This window comes from Porites lutea, chromosome 2 (genome assembly GCF_958299795.1).
Source record: "Porites lutea chromosome 2, jaPorLute2.1, whole genome shotgun sequence".
In the NCBI taxonomy this organism is placed as follows: domain Eukaryota; kingdom Metazoa; phylum Cnidaria; class Anthozoa; order Scleractinia; family Poritidae; genus Porites; species Porites lutea.
In genome coordinates, this window is record NC_133202.1 from 15,998,515 (window position 1) to 16,017,362 (window position 18,848).

An 18,848-nucleotide genomic window follows, 5' to 3' on the forward strand; every position below is an offset into this window, starting at 1 on the left:
TCAGCCTCCGTGGTGTAGTGGTAAAGTAAAGTCGCATACAGCCGAAGGTTCCCGGGTTCAAGTCCTGCTTTGTACCGCTCTTTTTTCATCTTCTTTCTTTCTTTTTTTCTGGTTTTTGCCTTGTTTTGTTTGCTTATTTGTTTTGTTGTTTTTCTATAAATATGTACCTAAATAACCGTTATTTAATAAAATGCAATAAACAAAAAGAAAAGTATTGTGTTTGTAGAGCAAAGATAGTATATTAAATATATTGTACATGGATAAACAATCTGAATTTCTATCATTTGCTACAATTTACTGTGGGAAAACCAGAGTTGATAACCATTTGATCATTTCCTAAACAATGTTCCCACGAGTTGACGATAGGCTTTCTTTGATTAAGTGTACATTTGCTTTCAGCACTCCTTATTTTTCTTGTAATTGTTGTATGCACGACCCCACCAGCAATGCTGATCTTTTTATCGTACCATAAACTAAGGTTCTTACCTACCCACCTACCTACCTACCTACCTACCTACCTACCTACCTACCTACCTACCTACCTACCTACCTACCTACCTACCTACCTACCTACCTACCTACCTACCTACCTACCTACCTACCTACCTACCTACCTACCTACCTACCTACCTACCTACCTACCTATCTATCTATCTATCTATCTATCTATCTATCTATCTATCTGTCTGTCTGTCTGTCTGTCTGTCTGTCTGTCTGTCTGTCTGTCTGTCTGTCTGTCTATCTGCTTATCTATCTATCTATCTATCTATCCATCTATCTATCTATCTAAAATGCATGCTGTGTACAACTCTAAACATTGTACTCTGAGACCGTACCGAGATATTAAAAGTAGATACTAAGCAGCTATGGAAAATGTCATTACTTTCATGCGATATTGATATCTTATAAAACGGACAACAAATTCAGCAGGAATACGCGCGAACTGAATTTACTGTGTGTTGTATAAGGTTCTGTTCAACTTACACTTTTTTCCTGTGCTGAACGTATACTGTACCGAGCCGTATCTTGGTCCGGTACAAAGAAGCTATGTATATTTATACTGACAGAGTCATGGGCCCTTGATACCGATAAAAATCATCGTTCAATTTTTCGAGTGTAGAATTGCTGAAAGAGTACTCCTCAATGGAGCAATATCAATATGTAGAAGGTTTTCAAAGGTTTCACACCGGTTTGAGGCTAAGATGTGCAGTCTGTCTCTCCCTGCAATTTTTACTTTTTGAGTATATACATTATGACATACAACACTCGTTTTGTATTCCAAACGAAAAAGTAGTATAACGGCACCGGGACCTTTGACATTAAAACTCATCTCAAAGCAAGCGAGACTCAACGCTACTAAGAGCGTTCTTGTTTCACTTAGATTCGGACCTTTTATCCACAGCAAAGACAGGCTTGGGACAGGTGTTCAAAGTGTTAGCTATTCTATCCCAAATTTCGCTTCTTTGTGACAAACCCTTTCTTGTTTTGAACGGATTCTCGAAAACAACCTCTCTGCATAACAGGACATCGTGCTCGCTTGTCCAGTACATCACATTACTGCGTGAAAAAAAGAACAGTCTGTTTTAGTTTGTTTTCAATGAAGAACACAAATATAAAATTTAAACTCACTTTAATCTTTATTTAAGCCATCCTCGGAGACCCAGGGGCAGATAGTGGGGACGAGGGAAAGTCTAAACGGGCGGAAAAATGTGGCGCGAAGAAAAGTAAAGAACGGCGAGAAGAGCCCCTGGGGACAATGTCTTACCAGACCAGTTCCAAACGGTCGCCGCCGTTCTGGCTTCTGATTGGTGCCAGAAAACTTGTGTTTTTCTGGCACCAATCAGAAGCCAGAACGGCGGCGACCGTTTAGAACTGGTCTAGTAAGACATTGTCCCCAGGGGCTCTTCTCGCCGTTCTTTACTTTTCTTCGTTCCATATATATTTTTCCGCCCCTTTAGACTTTCCCTCGCCCCCTTTATCTGCCCCTGGGTCTCCGAGGATGTATTTAAGCAGGACAGGAAATTGAATCTTCTAATAAACTAAATTGGACTTACTTGCCAGTTTTCGACTTTGGTATCGAACTCGGCGGGTCTGCGTGTTGTCCATTCATCATATCGGTAACCAATTGACCTGCAGTAAAAGGCAAATTAAAATGTTTGTTTGGTATTTTTTTTTTACGATAAGTAACATTTTCATGGACTTAGAAAAACAGTTTTGCCTACAAGGTAGCAAAAGAAAGTTTAACTCTAGGTCAAGTTCAGTAGAAACTACTCGCGTTTTCTGGAAACGCTGCTGTTCTGAACGTGAAGAAGACGCGTTGCAGTTTAGCGCCAAGCATGCGCAGTGAAGCACTTTGTTTAGCAAATTACTTCCGGTGAAGTTTCAGGCTGCGTCGCTTTCTGGTTCGTAAAGTCCCCAGTATTGGGAAGATGACTCCTTTTTCTTTTTTTCCTGGGCCCGCTGGCCCAATGTCCTACAAAACTCGAGTATTTTTTCCCGTAATGTTTATTTCTCGCAACCTTGAATTCAGGGAGGGGAGAGGAAGATATTTAGCGAAAGGGAAAACCATCTTTTTGAACATTAAAATGAACTGCTGAAGGTTGTAAAACCTTTGCAAAATACTTTTGTTCGAGATTGTAGTTTTGTGACAAAGAACTACGTTTACTCAAAAAGCGCCGTCCCTGAAAAAAGGTGCAACACCTGTAAAAACAGCACAAAATGTTAACATGCGCAGCCGGGCAGCCATCAAGTTAAATAAGCACCAGCAACTCCTAGAAACAACGCAGTGCTTTTCTTTGCCTTTTAACAATGCTGTGCGGATATGATTACAAGAAAAACGTCTAAAAAAGCTTACAATATACGTGTTGCACACACAACGATAAAAAGAAATGTCCGTTCCATTGAGAAAGAAGATTCACAAGTTTCAGGCTCAGATGAGTACTTCCTTGGCTCAATTGAAAGCGACGAAAAATAAACAAAGTGGTCTGTTGAGTTGACACTGGGACACACTCAAATTAAAGAATCCAAGTACTTCCCAAATTGGACTGCAATTCGGAATTTTGACAACAGAAATTAGACCCAGACTCTGGTTTGCTAACCACATTTATCACACCCTTCGGAAGATCTTGTTTTAACCGAATGCCCTTCGGTATCCAGTCTGTTCCTGAACATTATCAGAAAAAGATCACTCAGATCCTGGAAGGATTGGATGGGCATATTTCTATCATAGATGACATGCTTATCCATGGAAAAACACAAAAAGAACATGACGAAAGAGTGCGAGCAGTACTCAAAAAGCTTGATGAAGCAGGTACAACCCTTAACCCGGAGAATTCCGAATGTTCCAAGAGAAAAGTCAAATTTGCGGGACACGTGATCAGCGAAGACGGCATAGAGACAGACCCTGAGAAGGTAGAGTCCGTTCAAGGAACGGCTACACCCCAAAATGTTAGTGACCTACAGCGATTTCTCGGAATGGTCAATCAACTTGGGAGATTCATTCCCCACCTGACAGAGAAAACAAAACCACTCAGAGATATCCTTAGTAAGAAGAACCACAATTTGTGACTTCAGAACTTGGGTCAGTTGGAGGAATAACGTTGACATGTTGTGCTCGACCTCCTTTTCCCTTTCCCCTCAATGTTGGCCTCGAACTTGGACAAGTCTACCAAAAAAAACATTTCAAAACAACATTGGAAGAGAGAAAGACATGTATCAGAGCAGTGTGACCCAAGTTGAGTGTCAGAGATTGCAGTTTCACTGGGGACAAGCACAGCAAGAATATTTCAATAAACTCAAGGATGAGCTTAGCTCAACACCCGTCCTCGCTCATTACAATCCCCAAAACGTCACCATGTTATCAGCTAATACATCATCATTAGGCCTTGGCGCTATACTTGTGCAAGAGCAAGACAACAAAGAGAAAAAGCCTGTTGTCTACGAGTCAAGGTCCATCCCCAGTACAGAACAAAGATACGCCCAAATCGAAAAGGAGGCGCTTGCAATAACCTCGGTATGTGAGAAGTTCAACGATTATATCCTGGGCAAAGATATCCTAACTGAAACCGATCAAAAACCACTTGTGCCTCTCTTTGGTTCAAAAACCCTGGATGAACTACCCCCAAGAATTCAAAGATTTCCAATGAGACTGATGAAGTATTCGTTCAAGATACTACATGAAGCTGGGAAAGATTTGGTGACTGCAGATGCCCTTTCAAGAGCACCCCTAAGTAAACAACTTTCAAAAGAAGATGAAACTTGTACGTTTCACACATCTTGGAGAACTTTCCAGCAACAGAGAGAAAACTGGATGAGTTAAGACTTCACCAACAGAATGATGAAGTATGCAGGAATCTGTTTGAATTCTGCACCGAAGGCTGGCCAGATAAATCAAAACTGAACACCTGATTGAAACCATATTGGTCCGAGGGGGCTACTATTACTGTCCAAAGAGAGTTTTTTTTCTGAAAGATCAGACAATCATCATCCCTACATCTATTCGATTAGACATTCTGGACAAAATTCATGCAGGACACCAAGGAAGCCTCTGTACGGTGGCCAGGTCTTAGCAAGATATGGTTACCACTTGCACAACATGCCGCAAACAGAAAGAAACCATGCTGAACCAATGACGCCATTGACACTTCCAGAGCGACCATGGCAGAAGATAGGTGTCGACCTTTTTCACCATAGTGGTAGAGAGTATATAATCGCTGTTGACAATTAAGATTCTTCTAAATGGCCTCCTCAAAAAGCACCTCATAAAGTGAAATCAATCATCTGAAGTCGTGCTTCAGTCTTCATGGCATCCCAGAGATCACTATATCTGATAATGGTCTACAGTTTTCAGCCTCTACATTCTCCAAATGTGCTGAAGAATGGAGATTTACTCACCTAACCAGTAGTCCTCACTGCCTGCAAAGCAATGGGAAAGCAGAAAAAGCTGTTCAGACGGCTAAAGACCTGATAACCAAGTCTGAAGATCCTTATTTGGCACTATTGTCATACAGGTCTATGCCACTGTACAATGGGTACGCCCCTGCAGAGCTACTGATGGGAAAAAACTACGTTCTACACTTCCGTTGGCTCCAGAGAAATTAACACTAAATGGCCAGAAACAGAGCAGTTGAGAAAAGTTGAGCTGGAGTACAAGCACAAGCAAGCAAAAAACTACAATTGGCGACATCGTGCTTCAGTTCTACCTGTGCTAAAACCAGGCGAAAAAGTTTGTGTGACAGACCGGAGTGACCTGGCTGTTATAGTGCAGAAATCCCCCGAACCTGGATCGTACGTGGTTAAAACCGACCAATCCCTTCTGCGGAGAAATAGGAGACAACTGGTTGAAACCCCAACCCCTGCTCCTAAGCTGGAGAAAGAAAAACGAGATGACCTGCCCAAGTGTGAAAGTTCGAGCAATTTCACAGTAACTCGTTCAGGCAGAACTGTTATTCCGCCAAAACGATTGGACCTTCAAAAATAGGCTTAGGTCATGGAAAGACTCTTTGAAGACAAAAGTAAGAAAACCGGACTGAGACGTTTCGTATGATTTTCTTTTCGGTTTTATTTTTTTGTATTAGAGAATATAGAGACTGATTTCATTTGATTTATGTTTTCTTTCGATTTCCAGAAAGGAGGATGTCAGGTTATTGTTCGTCTCGTGACGTAACCTATGTAACATGAGATTTCGTATTATTGTTTAGCAAGGCTTGAGTCGAGAGAATAAATGATTTTAAAACTGCACACCAACAATAATCACATTGCTGAGCACCATTTTCAGACGAAATATCAAATCGACTGGGACTTTGCGATGTGTATTATGTATTCTTAAAACATTTACTACTATTAACGACGTACTTAAGAAAGCTGGTTTACTAACTTAAGAACAAAGGCCACTGAATCGTAGTCAACAGAGTTACCGGCACCGTACAAACGACTTATTGACAGAATCAAGCAAAATTAACTACGAGAGAACGACTGGACAACTGACAATTTGACAACCAGTAGACGAATGTTTAACTGACAATAGACGGATCGAAACGTACCAATGACATTACGAGTCTTCGCAGCCAATAACATCACGGCTTAATTGACAGATGACCAATAACATCGCGACTTAATTGACCAATCAGGTCAATAACCTGAGAGCTTAATACCATCAACTGACGTGATACAACTCACTTTGACTCTAAAGATGACTACCGCACTGGTTGTCGAAACGTCAGTCACTGTCACCAACAACAACAGTCCTATTCAGGGCTACGCTCACCCCAACTATTATACTCAACCTACTTAACTTATGAATATATTTTTCTTGAACAAATAATGTGGTTTTGTTGAATAAATATAAATTTCTTAAATGAACAAAACTGAATTTGTTGAATGAATATTATTTTCTTGAATCAATATAAAATTCTCGAATAAATAGGACTTTCTTGACGTTGAATGACCTGTTTGTATAGATTGTTCTTTGAAGTTGAATAAATAGGGAATACTTCCTGGAAAGTGCTGGCGTACGGTATTTACGCACGAGTTGTTGACGTATCAGAAATCGAACGAGTAAGATTTCTGATACTAAAACAACGAGTGCGTAAATACCGTACAAAGCATTTTCTATGTGGTATTGTGTTTATTATATACATACTGAGAAATTCATCATTTTGGCGGCCTTTTCATTTTAAATCTTTCAAAAATACTAAAATTTGCCACTACACACTCACCGCAAAATGACAACGAAAACGAAGTATCAGCTTTTTAGTAAAAACGTTTGTTAAAAACTTAAATGACGGTGAGGATATGAGGTAATCCAAGAACTATAAGTAATCTTAACTGTTTGTTCTGAATGTGCAATTGAAAATGAGTGAATTTAAGTAAAATGGCCGGTTTCAATATAAGCTTAAGCTTAAATGAAAGGAAAAGTAGGTCCGACAAAAAGCACAACAAAAGCTCACGTCTAGTTCTGTTTATCCCTTTCCGCTGTTGTTTCGCCGGCTCTCTACCGTTTTCTTTATCGACAGTGAAACAAACGAAACTACATTGTCTTCCACTCCATTTCCGAAATGTTTTTCACTTTTTTAGCGAGAAAAACTCTTTGAGTAAAACTGTTCTCGTTGAATGTGTGCGAAGCGGCGCTGCAAGCTGCAATAAAAGGCGGGAATTTTGGTGCGAAACTCACACACCTCTGTGGCTTCTGTCGACTGGACGTATCATTTTTCTCACACGTGAAAAAACATCGTTCGCGATTCTGATTGGACGTATCATTTTTTCACGTATGAAAACCATCGTTCGCTCCTCTGATTGGCTAGAACTAATTTGTACGAAAATTTACGACATAGCTTTTTGGTGAGTATATCTCAGTATGTATATAATAAATGTAATTGCTTGACGTTGAACAAAAATGCAGTTGTTAAATATAAATATTTTTGCTTAACACAACAGCCAACCAAATAGTCCCCCGCTTCTGTACTGTCTAATCCTTACCCGCTTTGGAGGATGTTCTTTTTTAGTTCCCTGATTTTCCTATAAATGAGAGAACAAATTGCATTTAATCCAAAATCACTAGTTTAACCTCTTAATTATACTAAACTCCCAATCTACAAGAAGCTTCAGGAATGTTACAATTAAAGAACGAATTCATGATGTTATTCATTGACTAATTATGAATAAAATTTTAAAAAATTAATAATAATATCATTATCTTACGTGTAATGTTTAACACATACTTTTACATTTCTGTAAGTTGGTTACACATACTAACCTAAAGTGTTACTAACCTTTTTAATGATGTTCACGAGTAAATCTTTACAACCTCTTTTAAAATAACCTTCGTCATGGCAGTAATAGGATGAGGGCCCATTTGCTCGCTCTTGGGTTGGTCTTCGTTTTTTATGGAAGCCATCTAGAGTACATTAAAATGATAAAAGACTAAATGTTCTTCAAAATCTCCAGCAGCTACCAATTACCACTGTCATGCAGCTTCCGAGTCAATAATGCATCCTAGCTTTCAACCTTAAGTGAAAATCGTTTTTTTATGCCCAGGTGGAATGGGGTTATACGTTATACCCGAAACATCCTTCAAACTGACAGCGCATGCAAGGTCAAAAATAAAACCCATATAACCTTCATTTTAAGAGGATGACACCAATTACTATGAAACGTTTTCTCCCTAGTGGCCCTCTAAAAAAAATTGATAATAATAAATTGCAACAATCATGATAAAAAGCCTATTTACAAATAGTGGTTTTAATAAAAGATCTTTAAAATTCTATTATTCTCCCTAGTGGCCCTCACACAAAAACTTAACAAAAAATAAATTAATAATCCAATGCTGAGTTTTTGAACCATGAAAATGCTCACAACTAAAAGGATTCTGGAAAAAATTAAGCAATGTACAGTGAAACGCTAGACAGCTGGTGAATGATAAAAAAAATTGTGCCTGTCCTGTATACATGTACACATGTGTACATGTGTATCTAAACAATAACTGGTTAAATTATATTACTTCCCCCCCCACTCAATACTAGCCAGATATTAAACCCCCTCCCCCACCCCCAAAAAATTGGGTATTTTAATCCAAAAAAGTCCTTTACACCTCTCATCACCTTCACCCTGTGGGTAATACTGACAAAAGCTAGTGCGTGATCAAAGCCATATGAGTCACTTTCTTCACAACTATATTCTGTTTTACATCATAGTTTGCAAAGGTTTTTTTCTAGGTACCAAACAAAAGTTAATTTTATACAAAAAATGTTACAGATAACACGAAGTTGCACAAACTAGCTCCTTGCAAATAATATGTCGCAAACAAATACTGAGGGGTAAATATAAGGCAAAGATGGTAAATGCCAAGTTTGCCTAGTTATTTACACCCCCTGTTTTTTGGTATGCAAATATGGCATTTACCATCTTTGCCATAATATATTTACTCCTCAGCATTTACATATTGCCACATATTTGGAAGGAGCAAATTTGTGCAAATCCATTTTTTCGTCTATTTGATAAACATTGAGACAGAAAACTTCTTAATATGCAGAGGAAAGGTTTATTACTAATATAGAAAGAAAAGATTTTGCAAATTAAAGAATGATCTGGGCACCCCATCCAGTGCCAGATTACTGGTAAATTCCCCGTAAAGTTTGCAGCAGTGCAACCATCGATTTATGGATGCACATGTCCTTGGGAGGTTTACTAAGCACTCACTATCCCCATCTATCCTTTACTATCCCTCACTATCCCCAGGCTATCGGACACGACTTTCTTGGCATGCTGAGGTTGTTAAAAGCTAATTAAGATAACCCAGGGCTAGTGCAAATTTGAATTCAGATATGCATGATCAAAGCTTAGAAGAAAATTGAAAACCTTGTTCCTTTTTGTCTACAATTTGATGATTGGATTTTCTAAAAAGAAAAGACAAATTTATCCAAGAGTGTACTTTAAAAAAAAAAAAAATGAAACCCAGATTAAAATTTATCTCAGGCCTAATGCTAATTGGTGTAAGTTGTGGTATAATGGGTTAACCATGCAAGCAAGATCCCCATTTTAAATGCAAGCAGAGCAAGTGCCAATAGGATGACATCTCTCAAGACTCCTTTTACCTGCTGACCACTCATATAAAGACATCTTGCAGGATCCCCCGAAAGAAGAGCTAATGTACATGGCCTTGCATCAGGAATCCGGCCAGACCAGGGTCAAAGCCTGGCCTGAAAGCCGGGGTGAGCCCGGCTTGTGGCCGGGCTTTGGCCATGTTGGCCAGGGGATAAAAAAAAAATGGGGAAGCCGTGGCCACAGGGTCGGCCCAGCCTGGCCTTGCTGCAGTTGGCCGTGGCCTAAATTGAGAAGGAAAAGCAAAAAACATACAAGGTCTGCATGGCCTGGACAGGCTGTCACTGACCAGGGTCAAAACTGGCAAAGCCTGGCGAGGAAAAGCAGAAAAGTTTGGCCTACAATTGGCCTGCACTGGCCACCACTGGCAGGGCCAAAAATTGGTCTAGCTTACCAAGAAACCTTGACCAGCCTGGCCAAGATAAAATTACAGGGCATGCATACTTGTTCAGGGTTTACCTTGAGTGGTCAGTCTTATAGAATAATTAGTCCATCCAAGCTGCCTGAAGCCACAAAAACTTGCACTATTATTAATATGACTATTATAGCAATGATGAGTCGAAAGTCAGTTTAAGCATACCAAACTTACACTAAATTATGCACAGGCCATCTGATAGGGTGCGATAAACAATAAGAAATTGTGTGATATTTTCAGGGTAGATTGTGTGATAAGATAGGACTATTATGCGATAAATTAAGCGATTTTTCCGGGTTAATTTACATCGTTTTACCAGGTTTCAAACGAGAAAAACCAATTTTATGTTGTTTAACAGGCAATTTGAATGTGAATGTAAAGGAATGATAAAACATCTATTTAAAAACAAAATAGTTAAATTTGTTTGATTATTTTGACCCGGAAAAGAAAAAGGGCACTTGCTTAATATTACATGATGCCATTACACCGCTGACCACACTGCTTGTCTCTGAAATCAAAATGGCTGCCCAGATACCACAATCAAAGGTTTCAGGTGTCTTGCAAGGCTTTCTTTAGTGGTAAATCACGTTAAATAACATTAAGATTGGGAAAATGTTTGATTAAAGTTAGAATTCATTGTTTACTTTATTTGAATTCAGCATGTTTTTATGAATTATGCCACTTTCCTCAAATTGTGCGATCGGATGCGATTTGAGGTCAATTGTCCGAAATCGCACCATCGGGTAATCAGATGGCCTGAATGCATACAGTGTAAATATAATGCAAAGTAACCTATAGCTAGTCATGATTGAAAAAAATTATGAAACATACCCTGTTAATGGACTCTCTAGACAGTGTTTGTTTATGATCCAAATGACAAGAATTCAGCTGATTTTAAATTTCTTTTGCTCAACATACACATCACCTGCACATACATTTAACTTCTGGATTTCAATTTTCTTGTTAGAAATATTTTTAAAATTGTAATAATATGATATTACATGACATAGTGGCCACTTCTTTACAATTTCTGCTTATTAAGGCATATGAACCAAGTAACAGAAAAGCAATTTAGCACTCAATTTTAGTGAAAAGACAAATTAAATAATAATACAATTATTTATATATGAAAAAAATAATTATGCTAAATGACATGAAATGACTGTTTCTTTCAAAGTCGCCGAACAGCCTTCTGAACTGAAGGTCCACACTTTAGGCTTATATGTTAGGGCTTAGTGCTGTGGTTTTTTACCTATAAATTGCAGTGATGTACCTTGTATTTAATTTATCATTATGAATCATTATGTGTTCTTAGAGCTACAGCCTTGAAAACATCTTGTCTTATTAAACAGGGTACCAGGGAGGACAAGGGGGTCCAGACCTCCTACCTCTCCAGCTCCCAGCCCTCTTTTCTTGGCTTCCTCCATTTTTCCCTTTAGCCCTTTAGGAAGACCTCAGCAGCACCACCCTACCAAAGCTCCGTTTAGTGCCCCCCTCCCGACCCCACAACTCCGCACATGGCCCAACTTGTCAAGGAAGGAAAACAAAAATTACACGGACTGTACTTACATTTGCCGAGTTGTCGTGTGAAGCAGCCATAACTCTTAACTTTGTACTTGTCCAGTATTTCAGATTTTACGAACTCTCTCTCCTTGCAAATGAAGAACCCATCTCCATTCTGCAGAACAAGGAACAAAGTGTATACTTTAACTCATATGTTAACTACATGACAACGCGTCGATGATTCGAAGGACTGGAAGGTACACTGTTGGCAACCTCACATTCATTGGGACGAAGCGGTATCGTCTAAATCGGCCATATTAAACAAGAAAAAATATAAAATATTGTCTCACCTCGGTCCACCGAATTATCTCATTGTACTTCTCATTCTCTACCATATGAAACAGTTTTGAAGGAAAAGATGGAAAATATTCTTCCTCTTCGTGACTCTCTGACGCCATTCCATTGGTAGTAAGTCGTCCAAGTAGACAGACTTGAACTCTTCGCCAGCTTCACGACTAAAGAGAAATTGCAACCTCTCTGTCTCTTGTCCTGTTCCGGTCTAGAATCGTAAGCCTCTTCCCAGGCTCGTTGCTGCCAATACAATTCTGGAACTTGAATTCTGGAGCGCCAGGACATGATGTCGAGACCATATTAAAAGGAGGATTATGCAGTCTTCCCATGACTCCATGCGGCATTTTTTTGCATTTTTCGCGTGTAATGCACTAGCCTGCGTGGCAGGCGTTTGAAAGGGAAGGGAAAGGGAGCTTTAGGTGCGAGAGCCCCTCGCGTTTCCCTCGCGCCCAAAACTCCCTTTCCCTTCCCTTTCAAACGCCTGCCACGCATGCTAGTAATGCACTTATGGATTTGATAGTCTTTTTGGCCCTGGGGTAGGGCATTTGACTGACCTTGTTGTCCCAGGGGAGGGGATATTTGAATCTTTCTTCGCCCGACGTGGAGATATTTGACTGCCGACTCGGACGAAAAAGACTGAGACCGAACATATGTTTCCCGCTTCCACGCTTCACGCATGCGCTGTACGGTTTGAAAAGATCGGGGAGTCATGGAAGCCAATGAAAACAAGCGAAGGCTGAGTGGATTTCACTGTTTTGTCTTCAAATTTCGTTTGTTTTAGCGTGTTTTTGATCAATTGAACCTCTTAAAATACTGTGGTATCAAAGTAAACGGAAGTAAAGAGAAACCAAGTCGATTTTTGCAAGAACAATTGATTAGTGTATGGCTCATTCGCTACAATCACTGTAAACTTATAAAGCTGACTTTCTTTGCACCCTTTACTAAGAACGGTATATTTGAACTTACAAAATGTGGACTTTCTCCTAAAGGTTTATGTATTCTACGCAGTGTAACACGGATTATGGTTAAAACGTATAATTGCAGTTCTAACAGGAACATGTATCTTTGGTGATGCAGCAACGTTTATAAAAGATTGCAGAGTTTTATTTGGAGATATTTTTATCGCGCCTTTCTTAGGTTCTGCCTTGGGATTGACAGCAATGTGCAGCCTGGGGTGGGGAAATTTGGTTGCATTTGACTGGAATGATTTGCCCACGGGCAGGGGCAAATCATTCCTTTTGATTGGCACTGAATTGATATACTGAGCGCATTCTCCAAGCTATTAGTGCACAATTAAATACTTTATTTTCACGACAAAGAGAGCTGAATTTTAATGATGAAGGTATTTACACATTTAACATACAGCTCTTTCTGGAAAGATTATCGGAAAAACTGTGCACGCGACGATCCCGAAAGGTAATATGGGATATGATCAATACACTGTTCCTGACAGTGTAGCTGTCGAACCTACTTTTATTGCTTTTCTTTAGCACTCGCAAACATACGTCCATGGCCTCTCTTGCCATTATCTGAAATTTCTTTGAAAAACAGTGAACTAAAAACCACCCGCAATACCTTTCGGGATTGTCGCGTGCACTTTTTCCGACAACCTTTCTCGAAATAGCTGTATGTGGAACGAACTGACTTTTTTTTGGAACGAACTGACTATTGATTAGTGTGATCTGACTTGGAACAATCTGACCATGGAACGAAATGACCGTGGTCGGGTACTTCAAGAAATGTGTTACTTTCCTACTACAATATTCGAGGTTCTGTGAAACCATAATAGTAGAGCTCCACGCGCGCGAGTGCGGAACCCCAAAGCTAGGTAAATCTACCCATCCTAGAAAATTTGGTAATTGCGTGACAGTACACCGCCCGAGCAGGGCGGATAAAACCTTCATCCGCCCTGGCCCGAGTGACTGACCGTCAGTCCGCACCACAGGCACACCATACAAAATAACTCAATCAAGAGCCATAGCTACCCAATTGCAACGGAAAAAATCGCATTACCGCCCGGACTTTTTGAGAGAAAAAATAAACAACAAGTCGTGTCTTTTTCGGCGTTAGTTTTGATGTTTACACTCACGTGGATAACAGAGAAAGAGCTAAGGAGACGAATTTCGTTGGAAGAAAAACATGAAAATTTCATAGCGGCGGTGAGAAAATGAGAAATGCTAGCGGCCAGGTGAAAATGAGCGCCGGGCAGTGAAAAAATAAAAGCAAACATGGACACAGGAAACAAAATCTTTGTTAAGCACATACGACAAGTTTGACGCTTTAGTCGTACAAAAGGGCTTTGTGGTGGTACAAAACAACGGCAAAGAAAGTCAAAAAAGCGTGCTGCACGTGAAAAATTTGTTTTATTGCTAATTGGATCTACTGATCTTGATGCCATTTTCATTGCCGTCCCCGTTTAGCATTACACGATTTATTTTTTTATTTTTGTTTAAGTTTTATTAACCAGAGCTTTGCCTGGCTAAATCTATATATTAATTTTTGAAGAGAGGAAGGCATATAATTTCAAGGAATGACAATGTACTTCGTTGTACCTCAACTCAAAAATCGACAAAAGGAAATTGAACATGGCTGTTTTTTACCCATTGGCAAAGGACGACCGCAGACTTCTCGACGTTGTGACTTTAATTAAAGCAAGATACTTCGGAGCAAACCCACCTGCGCAGTAAACTTAGAGTGAAAATATCCATAAAAATTAGGCTTAAAGAATTATCTCTTGATATAACTAGAACAATCAGTAAAACATATTTTCAAATAAAATTTAGTAGTGCCCAAAAAGTGATGCAGAAGTGAAGCGTGTAAAGTGAGTTGCATAAAAGTCATCTTGGATGTTAAAATTATAGTCTCACGATCGTGTTTTTAGCCAATGTTATAAATGAACAGACACAAAACAATAGACAGGGAAATCATTTCTTGAAAAATTTTATTGAAAAAAATCCATTAGTTAATCCTTAAAAGCAATTCGCGGAACTGGCTAACTAGATCATGAATCCGTTAATACACAAGTAAAAATCGCCTCTGGATTGAAGGTTGCGATGCTTCAGGCTATTGTTAGTTTGAGTGCATCAAAAACCTCTCCAGCTACCTCTCTTGAGGTGAGTTTTTGGAGAGGCAAGTCTGCCCTCTGTTGTGGACGCTTCTGCCTTAAATTGTTTCACCTTTCAAAGCTTCAAAGAGTCTGTGAACACAGACGAATCGTGAAGTGTCAAAGATGAAGGTTACGGGGAATCGGAGGATGAAGAATATGAGAAAGAATTCGACAGTGAAGAGGTCGAGAGCGACAATGACTATGATTCGGATGGGAAGAGTAACCCTTCACAGACAATTTTCAGTCCATATCAGATGACCAAATATGCGAAGTTGTTGTTCAAGGTTCATGAGACGTAACTATTAATATAGATGTCACTTGCTTGCATATAGTAACACTGGCTTTTTGTGGTGGCTGCGATAGAAGGAGAGAGAGGCGGGGGGTCATGAAATCTTCCACCGCCAATGTGGGGGTATCAAAACCACACTGTATGCTTTAAGGGGGATCACTTTAGTGCTCCGTTGTAGCAACAAAAATCTTCCGCGCCCCCATGCAAGGCGATAAATTATGACCGGTCCCTAGTATTCCCTACTATCCTACTGACATGTTTGAACGACTAACTGCTTCGTGGGAAAACAAATTACAATTTACAATCATCGGCAAATACATATAATTTGTTGTTGTCGTTTTTTTTGCACATTTATTTTTGATTTTTGGGATTGTTAATGCTGATGTAATTAGCTGTAATTGTTATCTGGACAGTGACGGACTTTTAAAATTTTGTTCATACGAACCACAGTTATGTTGTTAACGTTTTCAAACAAATTAAATCACCGGCGCCGCCAAATAAAAGACGCCCTTAAATAAGCGCCAGAGCAACTGTTTCGAGAAAACCGGAGACTTGAAAGACGGCAGTATGGTGGAAGGTACGTTTAATCGGACCATTAATTCATGATCAACAAACTACAGTGAAACCTCTATTTAGAGGAACCAGGTATAGTCAGCTATGTCCAAGTTTGCACGCAGTAGCGCAATTTTTGCTGCTGCATGCAAACCTGGACATAAGTGGAGAGTATAGTCATAAAACGTCTTTCAGATCAGGAGCTTCAAACACTCCGTACTACGAGAAGCGCGCGGCGCCCAAACACTCCTGGACATCAACACACCAACATAACCAACTTCTCATCAAATGTCATTTATTGGCCACAAACTAAGATAAAAAACCTACGTGCTTCAACTTTCGAAAACAGAGGACCAGCCTCTTGAATTACAGTAATTATCTAGAGACATAAATATGTAAGAAAGTAAAGACTATCATTTTAACCTGTCTATAAATAATAAAATATACGGCAAGGTATAAAAACGCTTTACTCTACAAGTTCAGGTTTTACAAACTACCACGGGAAAGCTCGATTATTATTCTAAAACCTTGACGTGAGTATTACAATTATAACGCCGGGAAGTGAGGTATAATGAAAGCCATTCGTTTTCTACTTCTGCTACCTGGAAATTACAAATTAATTAAAGAATCCTAATTTGCCCGCTAGCGGGTTCGCTGGGCACTGCCCTGCAAAAATCTTCAAATTGTCGGCACCACGTATGAGTAGCCTGCCAGCAAACTCTCCTATTTAGGCGGGCGAGGCGCGGGGCGGGAGCCGCGTGTCTCTCGTGCGTCTACTTTTCACGATATCCCCCAAATGGAGATCTTGCTCGAAGGCTACGTGTGAGTGACATCATGTAGTGGTATATTTCATGTTTTTTGAATTCCCGTCGAGCAAAATGTGAAACGTTTTGTGCAGGAACCGTGGAATAAAAAAAAGATACACAAGCTGTGTTTTTGAACTGCTTGGATATTATGATAAAAACAAATGGGAATATTCTCCCAACTCGTGAAACTTAACTCACATCTTGGCAATATAAGTAAGTTCTTCAACAGATTTAAACATATTGCTTGTTTCTGTTGACTATATACCTTACAGCTACATTCCAGCTGCTAATGTTCACATCATGATTTCAATAAAAAATGCATAAATATGGAAAGGCGAATAATAATATTGGATAAGGAAAACTTTTTTAAAAAAGCTAACATGTTTTACTTGAATAAGCATTTAAGACACTGATTCTACCACAGGAAAGCTTATAGCAATTGTACACGTTGTTTCCGAAAATAAACCAACCTCTGAAACATTGCATTTACATACTAGCTTGCTCTAGTATGTTGAGGAACACAATTACAAATATAACCATCTAATGGTAAACTGCACAATGCTACTGATATAACTTAAAAATACCAAAACCATAAAAATTGAGGAATTAGCAAATGTAGCCTTTGTTTTTGCTACTTGCACTAATGAGGTACATGTAGTTTCCATCAACCCAAAGTAGATACAAAGATAATAATAATGGAAAAAATAGCTTTTTACAAAAGCTAACATCTTGGTACAGTCCTGTGCCATACACACAGACGCGGACCTTTAATTTGAAGGCACTAATTCTAATACTGAAAAAGCTTATAGAACTTTACCTTTTTTTATACATATCGCTTCCGACGATCTACCAATCTTTGAGACATATTTTCGATGGGAACTTGCTGTTATACAAATTTACGAACAAAATTATAACTACCATCTAATGGAGAACTGCATAAACGCATATAACGTACAGCACGAAAACCAAAACCACTCGAGGAATTGAACAATTTAGCCTCTGTTTTTGCTACTTACACTAACTACTTTACATCAACCCAAAGTACGTGCAAAGAAAATTATGCTTTTCCTTGAATAGGTGCCACGTAGAAATTTATGCATGAGAGTTTGGTTTTGAATGTGACTTTAAGGACGTGTAAAAGGAATATTAGTGTTCAATGAAGGCATTTACACCCTTCTGTGTTGCTACTAATAAATACCGAGATTGAATTCACTCCACCTCTAACCAGCAACTACATTCTTTCCCCTGCCATATCTTTAAATAATCATTTCACCTTCGTCCAGTCCTGAAAAAGAGGACAAAATCCATTACATCAGAGGCATAGCAACTTGTGAGCAAGTTCTCAAGGGGGCAAATGACATCAACGACAACTTGCCGAAGGAGAGGGAGCCTGGGATCTAGATCGAACAGACTCTATGATCCTTGATTGATAGAGACCTTCAGACTCGAGGACGAGATTTGACTTTCAGATTTTTCGCGTATTCTCAAAAGTTAGGCACCCCGGAGAGCTTCATTGTACTTTCTTTCACCAGAAAGGTTAGCAAGGTAATTTTTATTAAGGGAGGTTAAGCCCTCTCCTAAAGACAAAATGATAAAACTAGTACCATTTGATAACTTGTTTGAGCTAAAGTCCAGAGTAAAGTGACGACAGCTACCACGTTTTCCCGCGAAGATGATGCTGATGCACGCGCGAGCACTACTAAGTATTGAAAAAATCTCTTCCTCGTAGTCGTCCTTGTCTCAGTACTTTAAGGTCTCTATTATTTACTTCTTTGTTGGCTGCTGTTACGTTTTAATTCTAAGAGGTCATCAAGTAATACTTAAACCCGGCTATAACAAAAATGTAATTATTGTCTATTGACCTATGAAAGAACACCTTAGAGATCTTAAGGAATAAACTCAACTGTTCTTTTGTGCATTACTGTTTGATATTTTGAATATACCGAAAAAGACATTACTGAAAAGCCAAAGAAAATGAAAAAGATTATGCGGTTAAGCTTGATAAATACAAATTTGTCATTAATCGTCAAAAAAGCTTGCTTCATATTTCTCTGCTCTCAGTTTAATTTATTGAATTTTTTTATCACTATATTCCCACATTTTTCAAAGTTCTTTCCATTAAGTGCTTTTTGCTTTTGCTGGGAACACGAATCAGAGATCGAACATGAAGGTTTGACTGTATTAGATTCTTTAATAAGATGAAAGAAAAAAAAGAAATCATGGCTTAAC